General features: G+C 41.4%; 1 long non-coding RNA gene across 1 annotated transcript in view; it reads left to right on the top strand.

Moving 5' to 3' along the window:
- Nucleotides 1–16824, top strand: part of LOC309977330 — a 290212-nt gene extending 273388 nt beyond the window's left edge. Inside the window, exon 3 of the long non-coding RNA XR_014327047.1 lies at nucleotides 16150–16824. This is a non-coding gene — a long non-coding RNA (uncharacterized lncRNA). The remainder of the gene's footprint in view (nucleotides 1–16149) is intronic.
- Nucleotides 16825–24548: the final 7724 nt, after the last annotated feature.

Here is a 24548-nt window from a genome sequence, read left to right as displayed (position 1 = left end):
ATGCCATGGGCCCTAACTCGTCCTGCCCATCCTTGAATCATTATCTGTCTCGGTTCACTGAGACCTTCTTATTTTTATTTATTTATTTATTATTATTATTTTTTGTGTGGTACACGGGCCTCTCACTGTTGTGGCCTCTCCCGTTGCAGAGCACAGGTTCCGGATGCGCAGGCTCAGTGGCCATGGCTCATGGGCCCAGCCGCTCCGCGGCATGTGGGATCTTCCCGGACCGGGCCACGAACCCGTGTCCCCTGCATCAGCAGGCGGACTCTCAACCACTGCGCCACCAGGGAAGCCCCTGAGACCTTCTTAGAGCCAGTCTTGTTTTAAAACAAATCCTCCAGCAGAGGATATTCAGTAAGCAGCATCCAGAGGGTGGGTAAGGCCACCCACTCAACATGAGACATCAACCCAGCTTGTACTGAGTCACCTCTCAGAGCTCCTTCCTCTGGTCCATCAATATCATCTTTCCTTTCTCTCTTTCCTCCTTCCTAACCACCTCCCGCTTCCTCCCAGTAAAACCCCAATAGGTTTCTCTCTGGAGAACAATAAGGCCCCGTCTTTGGTGCCCGTCCAGGGCTCAGAGGAAAAGTTGAGGTCAGCGTGGCAGGCTGTACAGCTTTCTTTTGAGGCAAACAGATGGTGAAGGTTAAATGACAGCTCTCTGACTGCCTCTTTTGAAGTAATTGGAGATAATTTGTATTTTGAATCAGAACTTGACCATTGTCAGAAGGGAAGAAGGTTAATATGGAAACGATTTTACATTAGCCCCTGTTTCTTGCGCTGCCCCCCTCCCCACTTCTTTCTTTCTCTGCTTCGGATCCTTGTTTCTTTAATCCTTGCTTCAGGCAATTGGTGAGATTGTCTCTGGGCTCCATGTGCCTCGTTTTAGGCTGTGGCTGTCATGAAAGCCAACAACAGCTTATTAAGGCCAGTGATAATCTCTTCTACTGATGCATTGTTGCTTTCCAGAGGTCCAATTAAGGCCACGCATCAGAAACAAGATCTTGTAAACCTATGGCTCCTTACCTAGGACAGTTTGCAAACAAATGCATAGACTGCTTCCTCATTTCTGCTTCCAGAACGCAAACTGATTTCATATCACAGAGAACAGTGTATCTGCATGAAAAAAGGGACATTCTTGTCTTTCACTGCCTGCTACCCTTCCTCTCCAGACACTTAAAAAAATATATTTTAATTTCAAAGCCTGGCTTTGGACCCCACCTCTGATGTGAATCATGGTATTGTTTACCTCTGAACCGCATCCTTTAAAGTATTTACAGTACTTCCTGAAATCCCACTCTGGGAGGGAAGGGGAAGTAAGCCCCTGAAAAATAAGAGATCCTTTGCATGTTCTGGAAGAGAGACTTAAGGAAGTAGCCTGTGGATTTCCCCTCTTCCTATCCCCATCATAAATTTGCCCAGAGCCAGCAGGTTCTTAAAGTAAAAGCGAACAGGGAAAGAAGTTGATATTATTGTCACTTAGGAGGAATATGGGTAGAAAAGATGCTGCCTTTTGGAGGTGGCTGTGATATTAATCTAGCCAATTCATAAGTGCACCATCCGGGTATTGCCAGGAGCCAGGGACACTCTGGTGAAGGGCAGGCGCGTTATACTTTCCTGGCGTATTGTACATTAAGCGTCATGTGCACAGCTTATGAGAATAGGGGTGCCCACACTGTCATAGGCAAGCACTGTCCCTCACAGTCTGGTCCAGGGTGTGCCAGTTAGGTTGAGTAGTTAGTTACCTGCACATCCCATGTCTCCCAAGTGTCAGCAATAGGAGGGAAATCTGACCACCAGTTGGGGGAAGATGAAACTCAGTCCTTTCTATACTGAGGTCTGAAAAGCAAGAAGTTAGCAATCCTGTGCCATAAAAAGAATCTGGATATAATAACTAACATTAAAAACTAGAAGTTTTATTTGATGCCACCACACAAAGTTGTTTTTTTTTAATGGATCTTTATTGGAGTATAAACATAAAATTTTAATCCATAGAATTCAGAGAGAAGGAGCAAAAGCGGAGACTGAAGTCTGTCTACAGCATGTTTCAGTGCTATTTACAACAGAAGTGCCGAAGGCAATATTGTATTTTATTCATATACATCTGGTTTATTATGAAGCACATTTTTTCCCCACTAACTTAAAGAAGATATTGTCGTGTTATCCCTGGCTTTTTCTTAACCATCCAAAGTAAAGAAATGGCTGCAAAACCTTTAGAAGCAATTCAAGTACCTCAGTCGCTTTCATCAGATGTTCTCTGTACAAGGAAAAGAAAAAAAATTGTTCTATCTTTTTATTTTTACTTTGCTTTAATCTTATTTGATGATGTCTCAACAGGCTGGGACATGCTTTCTTGGATGGCAATTTCACTGCACCATATGTGTCTCTCACAAGATAGCAGAGTGAGATGAATCTTGGCAGGAAGAGAACTAAACACATTGACAAAGAAAAGAAAAAAATTATTTACTTAACTCCCTGTTGCCTGCATACATTTTCCCCCCTTGTACTCCAACTCCCAGTGCAGTAGTTCCGACTTAGTTTGTTATAAATAACTGTGTGAAATGCAGGCCCCCATTTATCAGTTTTTCTGATCACCTGCCCTAGTTCTTCTGAAAGCCCACATTAAGCATTTCAGTGGCCGGATGATGAAGGTGTATGGAAAGAGAAAATCTCGTTCCCCCACTAGACCTTCTACGTGGGAGGAGCCCCAGGCCTGCCCCTAGAAGCAGCAAGAGTCCCTCCCTCCCCACCCTGTAGTCGGTGACGAACCTGGGGTCCTCTGACAACTAGTCAGGAGGGATCCTCTGTTCTGCTGCACAGCCTGTCACCATCTTGCCCTCAAGTTACTTTGGACATTGGGTGGCCTTCAGGTCATCATAAACTGATTAATATGACTAGTCTATGTAGGATAGCTTAGTCTAATAACTGCCAAATAAATAGAAAGAAGTGATTGCAAGTGACATGGGGGTGACTAGTTGGTTTGGAAATGGCTCTGATATATCAGAGTTCCATCACTTTCATCATAGGGACCAAGAGCTATTTCAAAGGACAGGCCAGAGTCCTGGTGTGAACTCGTTGGTCACCTTTAGGTGGGGAAGGGGGCTTGTTTGCTGTAATGTATTAGGTCATGGGGGCTAGAGTGTCTGATGACAATGTTAAAATGCTGAAATATGTATATTTGTATACTGTGTGATGTTTTCAGAGAATAGCCTAGTGACCTTGTTGTGACCTCTAGTGGCCTCTAGTGACATACAGCACAGAGAGGGGAGCTCAGTGAGCTATTTCAAAATGTGTTGAGATTTAAGTGAAATCCAAAACTTAAATAAAAGATACAACTAAGGAATATTTTAGCCATCTTTGAGAAAAAAGAAGGTACAAAACTTCTTTTTCAGGTATCAATTTAAAATGTTTGGCAGTATTATGTTATGGGGGTAAAATTTCCATATTTGATTTTTCATAGGGATGATGAGAGAGTGGAACATGCTGCAGCTGTCACCCTTGGGGGTCAGATTCACAGGTGATGTGATTAGGGCAGTTAGCAGAGCATGGCGACATGTGACAAAGGGTGCTTGAAGAATAAAGTTTCCTGGGAATACTCAGGCTTGTGAACACAAGTGGTATCATGAGAAGATGACTTAGGTCACAAGAAAAGAGAGTTAAATTCGGAATTAGCCGCCTTCAGATGTGCATGTTGACTGGTGTGTTATTTTTCCAGAAACTGGTAGGTTGACAGATCAGTCTAGAGCAGGACAATTTTTTTAAAAAAATACATAAAAAGGAATATAAACACAGCATGACAAACAGGTATGTAAAATGCTACTGGACAAAATGCCTTTCTGCTCTCGTTTATGCTCAGGTCCGCAGAGAACAGAGTTCAGGGAAAATTCTGTCTTCTAGTTCTCAGAAAAATGTCTAAGACTTTGGAGTTGTACAGAACCCACCCCAACTCTACTGATTTTTCAGTTGGAATTTTAATTGCTGTGATAAAATAAAAGTGTAAATGTGGTGTTGCAGATGCTAATTGTTTTAAAAATCAAGCTGATTTAATTAATTTAGTGGTGTCCATGTCTTAGGTTTTTTAAGCTTCTGCCTCGGAAATTTACATTTGGATCAGGACAGAGTGATTTCTGAATGAAATGGCAGAACGCTAGTCAATACGGATTTCATGGCTAATTTTTCAATTACTAGTGGTATACTTATTAGGTGCTAAAAACATGTATAGGGCATAATAGATAGATATATTGCTCTTAATTGCGCACTTTCTTGGCTTTGCAAATTGAAAGGAAGAGGTGGGAAAAATTACCGAAAACAGGGTGGAGAGAGAAGCTTACTGGCAATGATGGAATAATTTCCCTTTGGTATCTCGTCCCACTAAAAACTCAACATTGCCCCATTATAAATACCAGATCAATGCAACTTATTTCTTGAGTTAGGGCTCTAGTTAGAAGTCTCTTTGGATGAGATGAGTAAAAGATGTATGACCACGTGCTATCTCTCTCTCTCCCCAGCCCCCCCTACACACACATACACACACACACACACTCAGTCACAGACATACTCACAGACTTATCTGTAATGGGATTATTTATATCCTTTCAACATAAAACATCAAGATGGAGTTAGCAAATGTTGATGATAGCTATGCAGCTATTATATACATTGTACACACAATATCAATTGTACATTGAGAGAAAATGAGTTACTGTAACTCCTTGTCTAAACAGCATACCAAGATATAAAACTGCTTAAATCATTTGAAGTTTCCACATCCACAAAAATCTTACTTTTAAGCTTCAGGAACAGGATATGATAAAGCAGGGTGTGGGTGTGTTTTAATTTATCCAATTTCTCTGGAATGAAACCGTACTGAAATGGATATGAAAATGAGGTATAATCTACATGGTTTGAAAAACTGACTTCTTTTAGAAGAAATAATTCTGAATTTTAGCAAGCTCTAAGGATTCCAGACTGTATGAAGAGACAAAGCCTATGAACTCTGGAAAAGTCTCTCAGGTTTAGATAATTCGAAGTGGATGAGAATTCCACCTCCCACACTCTGTTAAACGTGTCCCACAGCTGCTTATTTATCAGAGGGTAGTTAATAGTTCAGTAAATAGATTATCTTGTTAATTAGATTTCTACTTTTAAGACAAAACAGATGCATAATTTGGTCAAATTATTAGCCCATTTGTACTAACTTTTTTTTTTTTTTTGCTAATTGTGTAGCACTGACTAGTGCTGTTGGAAGAATAGAGGGTTGTTTCTGTTGGATTCAGTTTTTGATGGGGGGGCCGGCTGAAAAATTCCCTCTCATTTTCCCTTCTAATGTAGTATCAGTTAATTCTCAAGAGGAATCCAGAGAAGGTGTTAAAACTAGGCAAAAAGCATTGTAATACCAGAAAATCTGCTCTGTCAAACCAGAGGCCGCTTTCGTGGTGGGAAAGCAGAAAAAGTAAACAGTAGCAATCTCTCGTGTAACAGAAGATTTAGGTATAATTTGTTTAAATAGTAGCAATAATGATTATTAATTCACCCTTTGAATGTTAACAAAGACCTGGGTTTTGTTAGTTTGTGCTTTCGGTTCATTTTCAAGCTGAAGTTTGTTTTAGGCGAATGCTGCCATCGATGGGAAATGCAATTATCTTTAACTTCCCACTGTCCTGCCCCACAAAATGCATTTGATGTTCGGCAATACAAAATAAAATAATTCCCTTCCAGAGCACTGCCTTGCAAACGTTGTGATCACACTGGGGTGAATTTTTGTTGAATTCTTCTCTACTTCCCTGGGAAACAATAAGGAATTCTTTTTGTTCTTTGCCGCAGAAGGTATAACAAATGGATTTCAAAATACCTGCACTCTATCAGCGGTGCTTAGAAGAAAAAGAAAAATCAAAACAAGAAATAAAAATTACAAAATGGTAAAGCCTGACCACTTTATCCACAATTTGTGTCTGACCTCATTGTTGAAAAATTTGGTGACAGATCAAGGTGCTAGTTTTTCTCCCTTTGACGCCGTAACATTAAAACTAGTTTTAGGTATATTTTATCCTGTTTGGTATAAAAGGGACAGAATCCCTAGGGGACCTGACCACAGGGACCCGTTGCTACTCCAAAAGGCAGCTCTGTCCTGGGCCTGCTGTCAGCAGAGGCAGGCTCAAGAGTGGGGTCCAGCTTGTCCCGTCAAGTTTATCGTCCACTCCATCAAAGGGCCTAATGGTCAGCAGAGGGGGCTAAATGTGTCCCCCGTGACCTGACATTAACGGAGTGGACTGGTTTAAGTGTTACTGAGGGTGTCTCAGAATGATTTGGACGCCAATACCCGTTTCCCTCAATAAGCCGTCATTTGGGTCATGACTCAATACAGCTTTTCACTGACATGGCCCAGCCCCGAAGTGCTCCTGGGGGACATGGCCTCACCTCCGAGACCAGCAGACAGCAGGGCTGATCAATGCCCTCTGACAACAAGTGAAACAATCACCTTTCCCTCACCCCTCCACCTCTTGGCACCTCCCACCCCCAGCCCGTCTGACCAGCTTGAAAATGATAAAGATAAATTGTTTTATCTAAACATAGAGTCTGACACTGAGAAAAGACAGGAGGAGTGAGGAGAACCGCCCAGTTTGTCGAGAGTCTTAGATTCCAGCTTTTTGCTTCTCATGTAATTTTGATGGGGGGAAAAAAAATCAGTCTGTATATCAAATGTAGAGCTCGACTGATCCAGAAGAAGAAGAAGAAAAAAAAAAAAAAAGCCTGGAGTTGTGGAGGATATTTTCTTCTCAGATTTAAGCTGGCCTATAAACATTAGCTTTGTAGGTGTTAAGGAGACACAGGGCATTTTCTGTGTTTGGACTGGGATTTTGACAAAACCATATGCATAGGAAATAAATTTAAATTATAAGGTTCTTTTAAAAGCAATGTATTTTTCAAAAGGAAACCAAAAACATAATACTGATGTGAGAAATCTTTAGAAAAGCCTTGAAATACTTTTAAAAAGAAGATTCCCCGCAGTGTTCTAAAATAACCATTTAAACCAATTTTTTTTCATTCCTATTTACTTGGATTTGAAACAAAACCAAAGAAGACAGAAAAATGTACATATTTTCTTGCTATCATGACTGTTGTTTTCTTCATGACATAAAAAAAAATTACAAATCTGTAATAGTGCCCAAGTAAGAATTGTGCTGTACATAAATATATATATATATATATATATATATAAATACTTTAAATGTTTTTAAAAAATATTTTGGAATACTTGAAACAAGTGAACTAAAATGTTAAGGAATTATTTCCTTTTTTTCATATGGGCTTTAATGTAATATTTCTTTGTGAAATATTTTTTAAATCATTTTACTTTTGGCAGAAAAGGAAAAAAAAATTCAATTAGAGCTAGACTTATGCACTCATGTAAGAATATGATTACTTCTGAATATTTAAAAGGAAAAAAGTATATCAGAAGAAAATTGCATTTCAGAGTATCACCATTTGAACAGGTTCTAAATGTCCCTTTTGTCATTTCTGAGAAGTAACTAAAATTCCATATACAATTTTTTAAGACAAATACCTATTTTAATTTTTTGGCTGATGAAATCTGTCTCCACTCATATTTTTTTCATTTGCTTAAGCAAACTGGGAATGTAAATTAGTGGGAAAAGAGTCAGATAGTTTTATCTTTGATACAGACTTATAATTTACTAGTGCTTTTTATCATTTAAAGTCTAATTTGTTTAAATAGCAATTCAGGAGAACATTTTATTTACATAACTATTTATGTAAGTTATCTTCCCTTCTTGGCTTTATTACTCTTTCTTTTCTCTATTCTGTTTACACCTTCTAGTGGAGTAAATATATTGTGTATATAATGTTTCAGTGTGTTATTTCAAAATAGTTTACACTATTAGTTGCTTAAAGGTGATGTTTAGAAAATGTACATATTTATATGGGTTATTCATAACAAAAAATTGTATACTAGTTTTAACAACAGATTGTCTTCCTTTGGGGAAGCACAAATATTTATTATATAATTGCACTTAAAAAAAGAAAAAGGCTAAACACCCAAAGTGTCAAAAGTCAAGCTTAACAAATTTAAAAGCAATGAAATGAAAACCCAGTTAAGCACAAAAGATCTTTTCTGAATTTAGTGAAAAGCTGTTGCAAGAACTAAAGACGAGATCTGTGCCTCTAGTATTCGTTTATTAGGTCCAATGCTCGTCTTCAAAGGAATATCACAGCCGTGTGGCATTTAAGGATTTAGAGGAATTCTGAGAATTTGAGTGTTTTTTGCCAAAATGGATTCCGTGTGCACTTTAGCCATGAAAACTGATTTAGGACCTTTTACTCACTCTTTGTCCTCCAGCTATGTTTGTACAGTTAGATAACTACAAAAGTATCAGTCGGCAAAGGCAGAAAAATCAAGGAGGGATGGACCTAAACAAAAATTTACATCTTAGCCAAAGAAAAATCAGACTCCTCTGTTTACCGCAAGGAGCGGGCAGGTGTGGTTACAGGGGTGGCCACCAAAATAAGAGGCTGCAAGTTTTCAGAGGCTAAAGTAGCATTTGGGTATATATTTGCTCAAAGCATATAAAGCTGTTCGTAAATGATTTTAAAGTAACACTATCTGTGTTTAGAAATTCCAAAGTAATCAGGAAAATCAGATTTTTATTGCACTTTAGAAATAGTAGTAGGTGCAAAAATATGGTGTGGCATGATCACAAATGCCCGAGGGAAGCGCAGAGCCAGGAGCCAGTACATGCCACCAGGGCAGACTTGGTTAGTATCCATCTGTGACAAGTCCCTTTCTTGATTCAGGTTTAAATAGGGCAGTTTAGAGCTAGCTTTCAGATTAAAAGAGCACAAAGTCAACCTTGTATTATGAAAATCAAACCCTATTCTCTATCAAGGTCGTCAGCAAGAGCTATTTCTTCCCTTTCTCACCCACTCTCTGCTCCCACCTTCTGTCCCTGGCTAAAACCGGGTTCTAGGGTTAGGAAGGAAAGTGACAGGAATCTTAAGAGACCTCATTTTGGAATGAGGGCTTCTTGTCCCTGGAACTAAAGGAATAAAACCAAAGAAAGGAATATTTCGGGAGAGGGGCTGAGGGGAAGAAAGTCTGAACTTTGAATAAAAGGAATGAAGTAGGATTTAATTTAAACCAGGGCATTACTTCCTTTTTATTAGCTTTGATTGTACATAAGACATTGCATAGTTTTTTTTTTTCTTTTTTCCTTTCATTCTTTCTATTTTTAATTTAAAGCCAATTTGGTAACATAGGACTTGTTCTGTAAATATAAAAATAGAATAGTACAATAGCCCACGTACAGGAGGGGAGGAAATGGGGGCATGTACCCTCGCTATGAAGATCACTGAATTTTTTACACAAAGAACAAATCTCTCTATCCAACATTGTCATTAGGACAGAAAGATTTTTTTTCCTTTTTCTTTTTTTTTTTTTTATCATTTCAATATAAGAAAAGGACCCCTCTCAAGATGAGGTTTCTGCTTTTGCAGTGTTGGATATGTTATTATATAAAATGTGGTTATATTCTCTGCCTCTTACATTAACAATGGGGGCAGGGGTAGGGGGTGGGTCCGAGGGGCCTGAAATGACAGAATGAGGGACACACAATAGGATGGCCGTGACTCTGAACAAATAAATAAAACATGTGAATCACAGTCTCTGCTCTACCTCCCTCCCCCCTCCCCCCCCAACTGTGATTAAATTTGCTGTGGTCATTTCCCAAATGTCTGCCTGATTAAAAAAAAAAAAAAAAAAAAAAAGGAAGGAGAAGCAGCAGCAGCAGCAGCACCCGGACCCTCTTCTCACACTGTGATGCGACTTCAAGTGAGGGCCCTTCCTGGAGCTGGCGATCTCTACTCCTGCCATTCAATCCTACTAGCACAGACCTGCATGCCGCTTTCATTAGCGAAAATGCTCCACATCTGATTGCCGTCCTCCCCCAGACCCCTACATAGAGAAAAGAAAAAAAAAACAAAAACAAAACCCAAAAACCTACCAACCCTATAACACCAGCCCTGCCCTCCTAATAAACGACTTCCCAAACTACCCCCAGCATCACACTGAAACCCTAGGCGCCTGGGGCTTGGTAATGGGATTTCTCGTACCCCTTCCTACAACCACCAACGCAGCTTCCCAGCAACCTATTGAGTGCACAGGGGGAGAAAAAGAATACATTTTAATAAATCGAGGGGAAAAATGATTTGGGTCCTGTAGCCCTGTTCTTTAGTAATAGAAAAAGGTGAGGTTGTTGGGGGGAGAGGGAGGGGGAATTTAATATTGCGAGAGATAATAGCAACTATGTTAATATCCGGAATTTTCAATGTACCATAAGTACATTTTGTTTTTCCTTTTAGCACGATTTATAATTAAAGATTTTAATCTGGCTTCACATTGAGTTAATAAGCCCTTTGATTGATTAGGATTCATAAAATTGCCATTTCCCGCTGATGCTTTGTGTTTCTGGGGATGTTCTTTTGAAAAGCTGGGTTAAGGTGAATAGGAAGCAGCCATTGTTTAGGCTGAGCTGTGCCAATTCTGGGAACTCGGAACTGCTTTATTCAGAGTTTGTCCCCTGCAATATCTTGTTGTTCGGCCAAATTAATGCAGATAGGATCTGCTGGGCTACAGTGTAGCCATTTTGTGGGGGGGACTTTTTTTTTATTATTATTTCAGCAGATGTTCCAGGCAATTTCTGCCTCTGTTTCCTGACCTGTTCTTTGGCTTAAAAAAATAAATAAAATGAAAGCCATGATGAAAGAGCATCAAATTGATAAACAGAATGTTACAAACTGTTTCAAAGATAAAGGAGAGAAAGGTACCAACCAAATACATATGAATGCAGCAAACCCAAGGAAACTGGGCTCTGCTTTTTCTCTTGAAAATTCAACTTCAGAGGCTGTGCAACCAATAAATTATCCTTTTGCATTAATGGCCAATACTGCAATATGTGGGAAGTGTCCTCCCTCAGCTAAAGGGATGTCTTAGAAATGTAAACACAAATGAATAAATAGAAGAGAGACGCCGAGGGAGGGAAGCAGTGAGGCGGTGTGCTAATGCTGTTTTATCAAGTTAAATAATAGATCCTGCCACCCCTCCCTCCAAAACCAAACCAAAATGAAGAGCAAAATCACTAAACAATAAGTTCTTTGAAGAAAAAAAGGAGAGGAAGGAAGGAAGGAAGGAAGAGAAAGAAAGAAGAAAGAAAGAAAGAGAAAGAAAGGAAGAAAGAAAGAAAAGAAAGAAAAAATGTGAAAAAGAGCCAGTGATTTGAAATGTCCTGTCAGAGGACCCCTTTTCTTCTCTTCATTGTACTCTGCATGTCTATACGGGAGTGTGTACAAGAGAATTCTTTTCTCCCCTTATTTTGAGCAGGGGAAAAAAAAAGTGATTCTCTTCAGCTTCCGAAGGGCCTCACCGTGGGGACTGAACCAGAGCAAATTCTCTTTGTGTTTCTTGCTCTGAAGGGACCTGCTATTGTTGATCTCGGGGCCTCTTGTAAGACCCAGCAGAGCTTTGGGCTGTGGGCAAAGCTTCTTCAGGTAACACTCAACTTGTTTGGGAATCGATACTACCTCTCCTCCCCTGTCATCCACCCCAATTTACTTGGTACAACTAGCATTTTCCCCTCCGTTTATCATCATCGAGATGTTCTCCAAATGCAAACATTTTTTAGAGCTTAGTGAGGAAAACTGGCAGCCACGTCCAGGACATGTCCAGCCCGGAGAAAGCGCCCAGACAGCCGAACCCCAGGTGGGCTGGGAGGTGAGGCTGGGCTGGCTGCTCTCCCACACCTTTACCTGGGGCTCTGCCTGGCTTTTGTTCCTAACGTGCAAAGCCCATCTCGGTGCCTGTGTTGCCGAAGACTCATCCCAGGCAGCATCCTCGCCCTTTTCTCACTCAGTCCTCACCACACAGCCTCATCGACCCCCTCCCCGGCCCTCCCCCCCCAACCGAGGTTTCTGTTTTTGCCATAAAATAGCAAACACCAGCACAAAGTAGACAGTGGCCAAATCCTCGGAGGGAAGTGGGTTTGGGTTTGCAAACAGACAGCGATGTCGCTACCTACCCCAGGAGTCCTTGCTTTGCCACCACTGACCTCATGAATCCCGGACCAGCGGGCCTGATTGGTGGGCTTTTAAACGTGACTGATGAAGAAAATTTACTCTGGGAGGCGGGGAGGTCCCCCTCCCTACAACCAAATAGAATGTGCCCTGATGCATTATATCTTTTACAAGAAAAAAAAAGAAAAAGAAAACAAAGCTCAACACACATTTGTGGCAATGCAGAAATAAATTTAAAACAAACTCCCCCCCTTTGTTTTTTCTTTCCTGGGTCCTAGGCAATGACAGCAGAGAACGAATCATTCCCGGTGCAGTGTCTTACATCAGTTAAAGGGACCTTTGAATGAATGTCAGCTCCTTTCTACCTTAGTGCCAGTCGATCGATGCTTCATTAGGGCCGAATTGTCTTTTGCCCATGCAACCTTGAAAACAGTCCCTTTAATTACCTGTGAGGAAGTCGGGGACCCTCCTTTCCCCTGTATGTCCCTCTCTCCCCCTTCCCTCTTCTCTCTGGTTCTTCTCTCTCTCTCTCTCTCTCAATCTCTCTCTCTCTCTCTCTCTCCCCCTCCCCCTCTCCTTCTCCCCCCCCCTTTTCAAGGAAGTGGGGTGGCTAGATGGGGGTCACTCACATTTTTATTCACAGTCAATCACTCCTTGATAGAGAAGCTGGGAGGAGAAGAGAAAGGTGGGGGCAGGGGGAAAAGAAAGAAATATCAGACCCCAAGGTGAGAGGGCAGGGTTCAAGTCCAGACTACAGATCTATTGAAGAGGTTTCAGCCAGGCAGGCCTCCACTTGACTTTCTCATCAGCCAGCTTTATGGATTCTCAGCTGCTCCCTTTGCACCACAGCTCCGTGCATCTCCCCGCTGCTAATTACCAGGGGTTTCTCAAGAATGCAGAGCTGGGCCCTGCCAAGGACCCCAAAGGATTTTGGACGGGCTTCATCCAGGTCACAAAGAAAAGAGGGAACCTGTTGGCTAAATATTTTACAGAAATTGGGAAATACAGGAAATACAAGGAACAGCGCAGCTCGATTTAATCCCTCCCGTCGAAACTGAAGGCGTTCCAAATAATTGTAGTCCTGCAAGTCGAGCACTGGAAGAAAGTGCATAAATAATCGTATTTGTTATGCACTATTAAAAATTCAGAAAGATTTTAAATTCAAGTGATAATCTGGTCATCCTGAGGGATAGGCTTGTATTTAATAGCCAGGTATTGTTACCTATTCAATTATGATGGGAAATATTCTAATGAAGTCATGAACCTCAGCAGAGGAATGTTAATCACCTTTGCTCTGTTAGTGTCATGTTGAAAAACATACCTGCCCAAGCTGAGCTTCCTCCTAATGTGATGTCAGTATCGCATCTGGAACCTTCTCCCCTCAGAGATCCCTAGGCACCTGGAAATACATGGCTGAAAACTACGAAGCTCATCTGATCCTTCCAGTGGCTGTATTTCTATCCAAGCAACGAGTCAGGGATCAAGGATGCATTTCCCCCCAAATTTACACAAAAAGGGTGAAAATTACATTGCACTACCCCCTTCTCACTGTCCCGCCATCTCCACAGGCACACACACAAACTCTGCAGGGTTGGGGTCCCAGAGAAAATATGGGACGACAGTTAATTTGAACTTCAGATAATGAATAATTTTTTATATAAGTATGGCTCAAATATTATACCAAAAATTTACTCATTGTTTACCTGAAATTCAAATTTAACAGGGCATCTTTGTTTTTTGGTTTTTTTTAACTTGCTAAGTCTGGCAGTCAAGATTCCTCTTAAACCCAGGTATTTTCTGCAAACAAGTGAGGATAGCAATGACTTCCAGTCGCTTAGAAAATACGTAATTATAAAAGGATGTATTTGAATATTTTGGAGTCTAGCTTATGACACAGAAATGTGAAGTGTCATACTGTGTGCAGGTGCCCCACTCTGTCAAAAGCCATCTCATGCAGTCTCGACATACAAACTCCACCGATTGAAGAGGTGACCATAGGCCTGTGTATGCCCGTTCAGCTCAGTTGTATAAAAATGAGGACTCTGGATAAAAATTGCCAACCCCCTTGTACACAGGCTGGGGCCACGCAGTCATCATCACCTGGCAGGCCTTGTGTCGCAGCCCAGTCCTGCCCAGGCTGCATCAGAGGTGTGTGGCCACACCCCACACAGGCCTGGATCTTCTGGTCCAGCAGTGAACACTGAGCCTTCACATGCATTCGGTCTGGTCCCTGGAGAGTGTGCAGGGAGGGGGTGGGGAATGCATCCTGCGTCCATGCTCAGTGCTTGATCTCACTCGGGAGCCTGTGACGTCACCACATTAAGTTAAAATAACCAGCCAACAGGACAACAGGGGCCCAGGGCTGGGAGGGAGGCAGAGTGAGTCAGGCGAAATACACTTCTGTATCTTCATCGCCGTTCGTGCTCAGGGAGAGTGTCCCATGTGAGGAGAAGGGGTTGGCCCAGGCCCCAGTTTCAGCATACAGGGTCCTCACACTTGCTCTCAGCTGGGAGGTCAGCGGGTATTTTCCTAGCCTTATTTAGTCTGCCAAGTAAACAGAAGAATTTAATTTCTATTTATGTATTTCTGTCTGCATGTTTTCAATACTTTGTGCCAGGTGGGGGACATGTCAAATCTTACATAAGTTTGCTGGGCCCAATATAAATATTCAAAAGATGAGAACATGTTTCAGGACGCAGACGGGTGGATAGAGTGAAGGTCAGGCTGACCTGATGCTTTTGGATAACTCCTGCCTTGTGGGCAGGGGCCAGTGCTGTCATTTTTGGGAGGAGCAGAGGAAATGTGGTCTTTGAGATGACTGCCAATGCCTATTCCGAAAGAGCATCTCTCTCATTTGCCTGGATTCAAAATTCCCTACATGTATGAGGCATAAGCAAAGCAGCGCATGCCCACGCCTTCGTGTGTGCACAGGCTCAGCCCGGCTCACACCGGCGTCTGAAGCGACCTCAGACAGTGAGCGTGGTGCTGGCGTCTTCACGCAGCTGATTCTGGAAACCCTCAAATATGGTGCTCCTGGTCTGGGTTGCAGTCAAGGCATATGTTTATCAACAATCACAGTATTTGATCTAGAAAACAGTGAAAGTGATGGTTGATAGGATGATCCTCAGATTGCGCTTGTTTCTGAAGTGGGAAGAGAGAGCACGTGGTTCACAGATATTTAGAAAAGAAAAGGGAAGGGGTATGTGTGTGACTTCTTTTGGGAGTCAGGGAATGGAATTTTCTCCAGAGGAGAAAATAGCTATTCTTCTTTTACCCCTTTAACCAATGGTGAAATGATAAGGTAGGAAGTTAAGAGGCTAAGACTATCCTCGTAGAAAATGTGGGGGAAACAAAAAGGTAGGGTTGCGATCTTTGGGCTCTTGAAGCAAAAAGGGCTTATCTCCTTTATGGGATTTCTTCTTATGAGAGAAAACATGATTTCCCTGAAAGTAGATTAAAAAAGAGACCTCAACTATTAAAAAAAACAACCAAAAAAAAAGAGTTCCACCTGCAAAGTATTTTTTTTTTTTCTATTTCATTTGTACTCCTCTAGGAGTCCAATTAGCCCAAATGGCTGTGGAAGCAGTTATTCCCGAGGGCCATTGAAGCCGTTGTCCTCTTGGGCCCATAACGTGCGAAAGCCAGTAGTCGTGTCACACCAAAGAAAAACGCATTTTCTTTAAATACAATGTGTCTGCCTTACAGACTATGGCAATGAGCTCCAAAAAACTCACCCTAATGTAAGTCTGTAGCTTGTAGCTGCCTAGGCAGAGCTGATTAACATCTGTAATATTCAGAATACAGACTTCTGCTCTCATAGCATGGACATCCCTTGCGTAGTCTGTGAGTTCCTACTTCTATTCATACATGTGAGTGTGCAGAGAAAAACAGTGTCTGTATATGCCGGGCATCAAAAAGCAGTTTCTTTCCGCAGTGAGTTTAATATATTCAGTAACCTTCTGTTTATTTGGGTATTATTTGCTGAAAACACATGGAAAGCTTTGGCCTAAGAGTGTAGGAAAACCAGACCAAGTGTTGATCCCAAGCTCTCCTCTTCTCTCACAGATGCCTGGACCCACGTGGGCAGACGGCAGAAGAACTGTCTCTCTTTACTGCACAGCATCAAATAAGGTCAGTAATGCTGCTTGTGCTCCTTCTTCTTTTACTGTCCATGTTATCGAGGAAACCTATAAAAGTTCCCTCTTTTGATATCTTGACCCATGGTGCTGCTCGCATGCTGCTTTGTGGTTTAGAGATTTAAAGAAACAGAGAGGGAAAAAGAGTGAGAGAGAGAGTTTGCCTTAGGTGATAAACAGCAGTGCAAGGCCAGAGCCCTTATTAAAAAAAACAAGAAGAAGAAGGAAAAGAAAAAAGAAGAAGAGAAGCAGCCGTAGCAACAAGAGAGTTTGGAAATGATCGGGGATGTGGGGGGCTTGCAGGAAGAGGTGAGGGCACGTAAGGGAGGACGCAAAATCAGCTTCACCCAATAACAGCGCAGAATAGAATTCCAGGCATTCACAGACCCATTTGCACCCTAGCTTGAATGCAGAGAGAGGTGTATGACATACCTGTCTACAGGGCCACCCAGTCATGGAAGAAACACTTGGAAACCCACGGGTACACTTATTCAACTCTCTCAGTTGTCAAAGACAAAAAAAAAAACACCCTTGTCTGATAACATAGGTTATTGGCATCTTTTTTCAGTGGGAAATTGAAATTAGATGTGGTCACACCCCCTCCCCCTCCACACACACACACACACACACACACACACACACACACACACACACTCTCTCTCTCTTCCTTGTTAGATCGTACCTTCTTGGGCAGACCTCATTGCCTATGCCCCTGCCTCCCCTGTTACCAGTGGTGTTTCTTCGAGTAAGGTGTCTCTGTGACTTTGGACTCAAAAGATGTCATTACATTGGTTTATTGAAGTAACCACTGTGCGCTGTGTGAGGCTCACAATGCATGTCTATCCAGGTTAGCCCAGTTACTGAAAACATGGTGGAGGGAGGTGCTGCTGTTGCTGGGAGTTTGTTCACTGACTAGGAAGGGCAGACCTACCTGTTCATTGTTCTCCAACTGCTCCCATGTGGGATGTCAGGATAGCCAACACGGTGATTCTAAATTTCTAAATTGTCAGGTCTCTGCTGTGTTAGCAGATGGACATGTGTCAGGAGTGAGGAATTAGGGGCTGTGTGCGGAACAGGACCACTTATGTAGGAGATGGTGACACTGTGTGTTTCGTCTTCTGTCTGGACTTCTCCTCTGATCCCTGATTTGATGGGAAGTGGGATTGTTTCCTTGGGAAGGAGAGAATATTTATATGACTTTTTCAGAGAGATGTGATTTTAGAAATAAATACTGCGGTTTGGTTTCTGGAATGCAGCCCATATGCATTTCTTGTTGGTATACCTTCAGAGCTGGGGTTTGGATTTCATGCTCAAGTGCAGGGTGACTTTCTACTCTTTTGTGGACCTTTTGTTAAATTTTATTACAATACTCCTTAGGGAATTTTTTTCCCAAACCTTTTACAACAAAGGAAACAGAAGAGGGCATAAGATGAAACGCTGAAAGCAGTGGCATGAATGCTTTGCCATTTTTTATTTTGGTCTGGGTAGTGAAAAAATAAAAACTAGAACAGTGATACAACAGTGATTGACATGACACATACATATGCCGGGTGGTAATGCACTGCTCGTGTTCAACCCTCGGAATGCTTGCATGTGATCACTTGGCTCCTCCACCTCTTTTATTCTCACAGTTTACTTGGTCAAAAACAAAGAATGTAGAAATGACTAGTCATCATTCCAGACAACTTGTAAAGCAGTGAGCCTCATATGTGAAGGATGAAGGCAGGGAGAAAAGTTAAAGTGTGGCCTTTCAGGACCGCATCAGCAAGTCCCACATTCTTCCTTTGTACAGATTCAATATACGGTTGACTCTTGAACAACATGGGGGTTCTGGCTCCAATGCCCAAACAGTAAAACATCGCATAACTCTACAGTAGGACCCCCATATCTGCAGGGCCTCCATATCCACGGTTCTGCGTTCACAGATTCAACTAACTGCAAAAAATCCACATAGAAGTGGATGCTCACAGTTCAAACGCCTGTTGTCCAAGGATCAACTGTACTACTTGTGGCTTGAAAGTACATAAGATTTCACTAAAGCCAGCTTTGGTCCCTTCACCACATGTCAGTTTTTTTCTGGTAATGTGTAAGAGAAGGCTGATTTATCCGCCACCATTATTGCATGGGTTTCCTGAAGGGTCTTGAGCTGCTCCAGTGTGGAGAGGGGCTTGGACTGGTTGGTCTCAGACATTGCTTTCCCATTCAGCTGGTAGCCTCTGTGTTTGCAGGTCTCAGAGGAACCCCTGTTAATCATTAAAGAGTGATTTTAGAGCTGGAATCAAAACACAAGGAAACACCCACTAGCTTTCTTATCTTAGGGATGAAAGTAATATCAGTGATGCTGAACTTTGAGCCATGAGCAGCTGAAGTTTTGGAGACAAATATCAGCTGCAACATCACGTCTACTCAGGCCTTGGGAACTCCGTGATGAGTGAGTAAATTCAATTGGTCGTAACTGAGTCAGGTCCCTTATTCACCCAGCGTGTGATGAGATAGATAACTTACTGCTGGTATCTTTTGGATGCTCAGGTCAGATAAAAACTAAGGCAAATTAACATGAACTTGAAAGGTGGGACTGGTGGATGGATGCTCACCACGTGAGTTTCTTTCCTTTTTTAAAATAAAGAATGTCATTGAATTAACCTATGCAAATACATCTTCCCAAATAATAAAACACAGATTCCCTTAGTTAAATGTGTGCCTACCATGCATTGCTTTCATTTTAATCACAGCAGATCAGTTCCTCAAGTCCTTGAGCCTTGAAATGTAGTCCTCAGACAAATCCAGAGTCTTGTGGGCAATGCAGAAGTGTCTAGAAAAAAGTCACATGACTGGGCATATACCCAGGGAAAACCATAATTTGAAAAGACACATGCGGGGCTTCGGAGATCAGATCCCAGGGAGAGGACTGGGGTTAGCTGCGTGAACACAGCCTGAAGGGGCTACTGCGCCACAGCTAGCTGGGAGGGAGTCCAGGAAAAAGTCTGGAACTGCCTAAGAGGCAAGAGACCATTCTTTCAGGGTGTGCAAGAAGAGGGAATTCAGAGAACCACCTAAATGAGCTTCAGAGATGGGCACGAGCCGTGACTATCAGTGCGGACACCAGAGACGGGCATGAAACGCTAAGGCTGCCGCTGCAGCCAGCAAGAAGCCTGTGTGCGAGCACAGATCACTCTCCACACCTCCCCTCCCGGGAGCCTGTGCAGCCCTCCACTGCCAGGGTCCCGTGATCCAGGGACAACTTCCCCGGGAGAATACACGGTGCGCCTCAGGCTGGTGCAACGTCACGCCGACTTCTGCTGCCACAGGCTCGCCCTGCATTCTGTAACCCTCTCTCCCCCCGGCCTGAGTGAACTGGAGCCCCCTAATCAGCTGCTACTTTAACCCCGTCCTGTCTGAGCGAAGAACAGACGCCCTCAGGCGACTTACACACAAAGGCAGGTCCAAATCCAAAGCTGAACCCCAGGAGCCATGCTCACAAAGAAGACAAAGGGAAATTTCTCTGAGGAGCAACGGATTAAATCTCCACAGTCAACTTGATGTACCCTGCACCTGTGGAATACCTGAATAGACAACAAATCATCCCAAAATTGAGGTGGTGGACTTTGGGAGCAACTGTAGACTTGGGGTTTGCTTTCTGCATCTAATTTGTTTCTGGTTTTATGTTTATCTTAGTTTAGTATTTAGAGTCTATTATCATTGGTAGATTTGTTTATTGATATGGTTGCTCTCTTCCTTTATATATATATATTTTTTTTTTTTTCCTTTTTCTCCTTATGTGAGTGTGTAGGCGTATGCTTCTTTGTGTGATTTTGTCTGTATAGCTTTGCTTTTACCATTTGTCCTAGGGTTCTGTCTGTCCGTTTGTTTTTTTTAGTATAGTTTTTAGCGCTTGTTGTCATTGGTAGATTTGTTTATTGGTTTCATTGCTCTCTCCTTTCTTTCTTTTTCCTTTTCTTTTTTTATTTCTTATTTCTAATAATTTTTTTTAATTTAACTATTTTATTTTATTTTTTCTTTCTTTACTTTTTCTCCCTTTTCTTCTGAGCCATGTGGCTGACAGGGTCTTAGTGCCCTGGCCAGGTGTCAGGCCTGAGCCTCTTAGATGGGAGAGGTGAGTTCAGGACATTGGACCACCAGTGACCTCCTGGCCCCACATAATATCAAACGGCAAAAGCTCTCCCAGAGATCTTCGTTTCAATGCTAAGACCAAGCTCCACTCAAAGACCAGCAAGCTCCAGTGCTGGATACCCCATACCAAACAACTAGCAAGACAGGAACACAACCCCACCCATTAACAGAGAGGCTGCCTAAAATCATAATAAGGTCACAGACACCCCAAAACACACCACTGGACATGGTCCTGCCCACCAGAAAGACAAGATCCAGCCTCATCCACCAGAACACAGCCACCAGTCCCCTCCACCAGGAAGCCTACACAACCCACTGAACCAACCTTACCCACTGAGGGCAGACACCAAAAACAACGGGAACTACGAACCTGCAGTCAAAAGGGAGACCCCAAACACAGTAAGTTAAGTGAAGTGAGAAGACAGAGAAACACACAGCAGATGAAAGAGCAAGGTAAAAACCCACCAGAACAAACAAATGAAGAGGAAATAGGCAGTCTACCTGAAAAAGAATTCAGAGTAATGATAGTAAAGATGATCCAAAATCTTGGAAATAGAATGGAGAAAATACAAGTAATGTTTAACAAGGACCTAGAAGAACTAAAAAGCAAACAAACAATGATGAACAACACAATAAATGAAATTAAAATTCTCTGGAAGGAATCAATAGCAGATTAACTGAGGCAGAAGAATGGATAAGTGACCTGGAAGATAAAATAGTGGAAATAACTACTGCAGAGCAGAATAAAGAAAAAAGAATGAAGAGAATTGAGGACAGTCTCAGAGACCTCTGGGGCAACATTAAATGCACCAACATTCAAATTTAGGGGTCCCAGAGGAAGAAGAGAAAAAGAAACGTACTGAGAAAATTCTTGAAGAGATCATAGTTGAAAACTTCCCTAATATGGGAAAGGAAATAGTCAATCAAGTCCAGGAAGCGCAGAGAGTCCCATACAGGATAAATCCAAGGAGAAACATGCCAAGACACATATTAATCAAACTATCAAAAATTAAATACAAAGAAAAAAATATTAAAAGCAGTAAGGGAAAAGCAACTAATAACATACAAGGGAATCCCCATAAGATTAACAGCTGATTTCTCAGCAGAAACTCTGCAAGCCAGAAGGGAGTGGCAGGACTATTTTAAGGGATGAAAGGGAAAAACCTACAGCCAAGATTTTCAACCCAGCAAGGATCTCGTTCAGATTTGATGCAGAAATTAAAACCTTTACAGACAAGCAAAAGCTAAGAGAATTCACCACCACCAAACCAGCTTTACAACAAATGCTAAAGGAACTTCTCTAGACAGGAAACACAAGAGAAGGAAAAGCCCTACAATAACAAACCCAAAACAATGTAAAAAAGGTAATAGGAACATACATATTGATAATTACCTAAAGTGGAAATGGATTAAATGCTCCAACCAAAGGACGTAGATTGGCTGAATGGATACAAAAACAAGACCCATATATATGGTGCCTACAAGAGACCCACTTTAGACCTAGGGACACATACAGACTGAATGTGAGGGGATGGAAAAAGATATTCCATGCAATTGGAAATCAAAAGAAAGCTGGAGTAGCAATTCTCATATCAGACAAAATAGACTTTAAAATAAAGACTATTACAAGAGACAAAGAGGGACACTACATAATGATCAAGGGATCAATCCAAGAAGAAGATATAACAATTGTAAATATTTATGCACCCAATATAGGAGCACCTCCATACTTAAGGCAAATGCTAACAGCCGTAAAAGGGGAAATTGACAGTAACACAATCATAGTAGACCACTTTCACCAATGGACAGATCATTGAAAATGAAAATAAATAAGGAAACACAAGCTCTAAATGCTACATTGAACAAGATGGACTTAATTGATGTTTATAGGACATTCCACCCGAAAACAACAGAATGCACTTTCTTTTCAAGTGCTCATGGAACATTCTCCAGGATAGATCATATCTTGGGTCACAAATCAAGCCTTGGTAAATTTAAGAAAATTGAAATTGTATCAAGGATCTTTTCAGACCACAACACTATGAGACTAGATATCAATTACAGGAAAAAATCTGTAAAAAATAATAAGACAAGATTGCCCACTCTCACCACTGTTATTCAACATAGTTTTGGAAGTCTTAACCACAGCAATCAGAGAAGAAAAAGAAATAAAGGAATGCAAATTGGAAAAGAAGAAGTAAAACTGTCACTGTTTGCAGATGACATGATACTGTACATAGAGAATCCCAAAGATGCTACCAGAAAACTACTAGAGCTAATCAATGATTTTGGTAAAGTAGCAGGATACAAAATTAATGCACAGAAATCTCTTGCATTCCTATACACTAATGATGAAAAATCTGAAAGAGAAATTAAGAACACACTCCCATTTACCATTGCAAGAAAAAGAACAAAATACCTAGGAATAAATCTATCTAAGGAGACAAAAGACCTGTATGCAGAAAACTATAAGACACTGATCAAAGAAATTAGAGATGATACAAACAGATGGAGACATATACCGTGTTCTTGCATTGGAAGAATCAACATTGTGAAAATGACTATACTACCCAAAGCAATCTACAGATTCAGTGCAATCCCTCTCAAACTACCAATGGCATTTTTCACAGAACTAGAACAAAAAATTTCACAATTTGTATGGAAACACAAAAGACCCTGAATAGCCAAAGCAATCTTGAGAAATAAAAACAGAGCTGGAGGAATCAGGCTCCCTGACTTCAGACTGTACTACAAAGCTACAGTAATCAAGACAGTATGGTACTGTCACAAAAACAGAAATATAGATCGGTGCAACAGGATAGGAAGCCTAGAGATAAATCCATAAACATATGGTCACCTTATCTTTGCTAATGGAGGCAAGAATATACGATGGAGAAAAGACAGCCTCTTCAATAAGTGCTGCTGGGAAAACTGGATAGCTACATGTAAAAGAATGAGATTAGAACCCTCCCTAACACCATACACAAAAATAAACTCAGAATGGATTAAAGACCTAAATGTAAGGCCAGAAACTATCAAAATCTTACAGGAAAACATAGGCAGAACACTCTATGACATAAATCACAGCAAGATCTTTTTTGACCCACCTCCTAGACTGGAAATGAAAACAAAAATGAACAAATGGGACCTAATGAAACTTAAAATCTTTTGCACAGCAAAGGAAAACATAAACGAGACGAAAAGACAACCCTCAGAATGAGAGAAAATATTTGCAAACAAAGCAACTGACAAAGGATTAATCTCTAATATATACAAGCAGCTTATGAAGCTCAATATCAAGAAAACAAACAACCCATTCCAAAAATAGGCAGAAGACCTAAATAGACATTTCTCCAAAGAAGGTATACAGATAGCCAACAGACACATGAAAGGATGCTCAACATCACTAATCATTAGAGAAATGCAAATCAAAAGTACAATGAGGTATCACCTCACACTGATCAGAATGACCATCCTCAAAAAATCTACAAACAATAAATGCTGGAGAGGGTGTGGAGAAGAGGGAACCCTCTTGCACTATTGGTGGGAATGTAAATTGATACAGCCACTATGGAGAACAGTGTGGAGGTTCCTTAAAAAACTAAAAATAGGACTATCATACGACCCAGCAATCCCACTACTGGGCATATACCCTGAGAAAACCATAATTCAAAAAGAGTCATGTACCACAATGTTCATTGCGGCTCTATTTACAATAGCCAGAACATGGAAGCAACCTAAGTGTCCATTGACAGATGAATGGGTAAAGAAGATGTGGCACATATATACAATGGAATATTACTCAGCCATAAAAAGGAACAAAACTGGGTCATTTGTAGAGACGTGGGTGGGCCTAGAGACTGTCATACAGAGTGAAGTAAGTCAGAAAGAGGAAAACAAATATCGTATATCAACACATATATGTGGAATCTAGAAAAATGGTACAGATGAATTGGTTTGCAAGGCAGAAACTGAGACAACAGATGTAGAGAACAAATGTATAGATACTAAGGGGAGAAAGCAGCGGGAGTGGGGTGGTGGTGGTGGTGGGATGAATTGGGAGATTGGGATCGACATATATACACTAATATGCATAAAATAGATAACTAGTAAGAACCCGCTGTATAAAAAAAAATAGACTTCATAAAAAGGAAAAAGAAAGCCACATGAGAACAGAGACAGTTTAGAGACTCTGGC

This window comes from Leucopleurus acutus, assembly GCF_964270905.1.
Source record: "Leucopleurus acutus genome assembly, chromosome: 20".
Classification (NCBI taxonomy): domain Eukaryota; kingdom Metazoa; phylum Chordata; class Mammalia; order Artiodactyla; family Delphinidae; genus Leucopleurus; species Leucopleurus acutus.
Note: the sequence above shows the minus strand (reverse complement) of the source record. Positions and strands in the feature narration are given on the sequence as shown.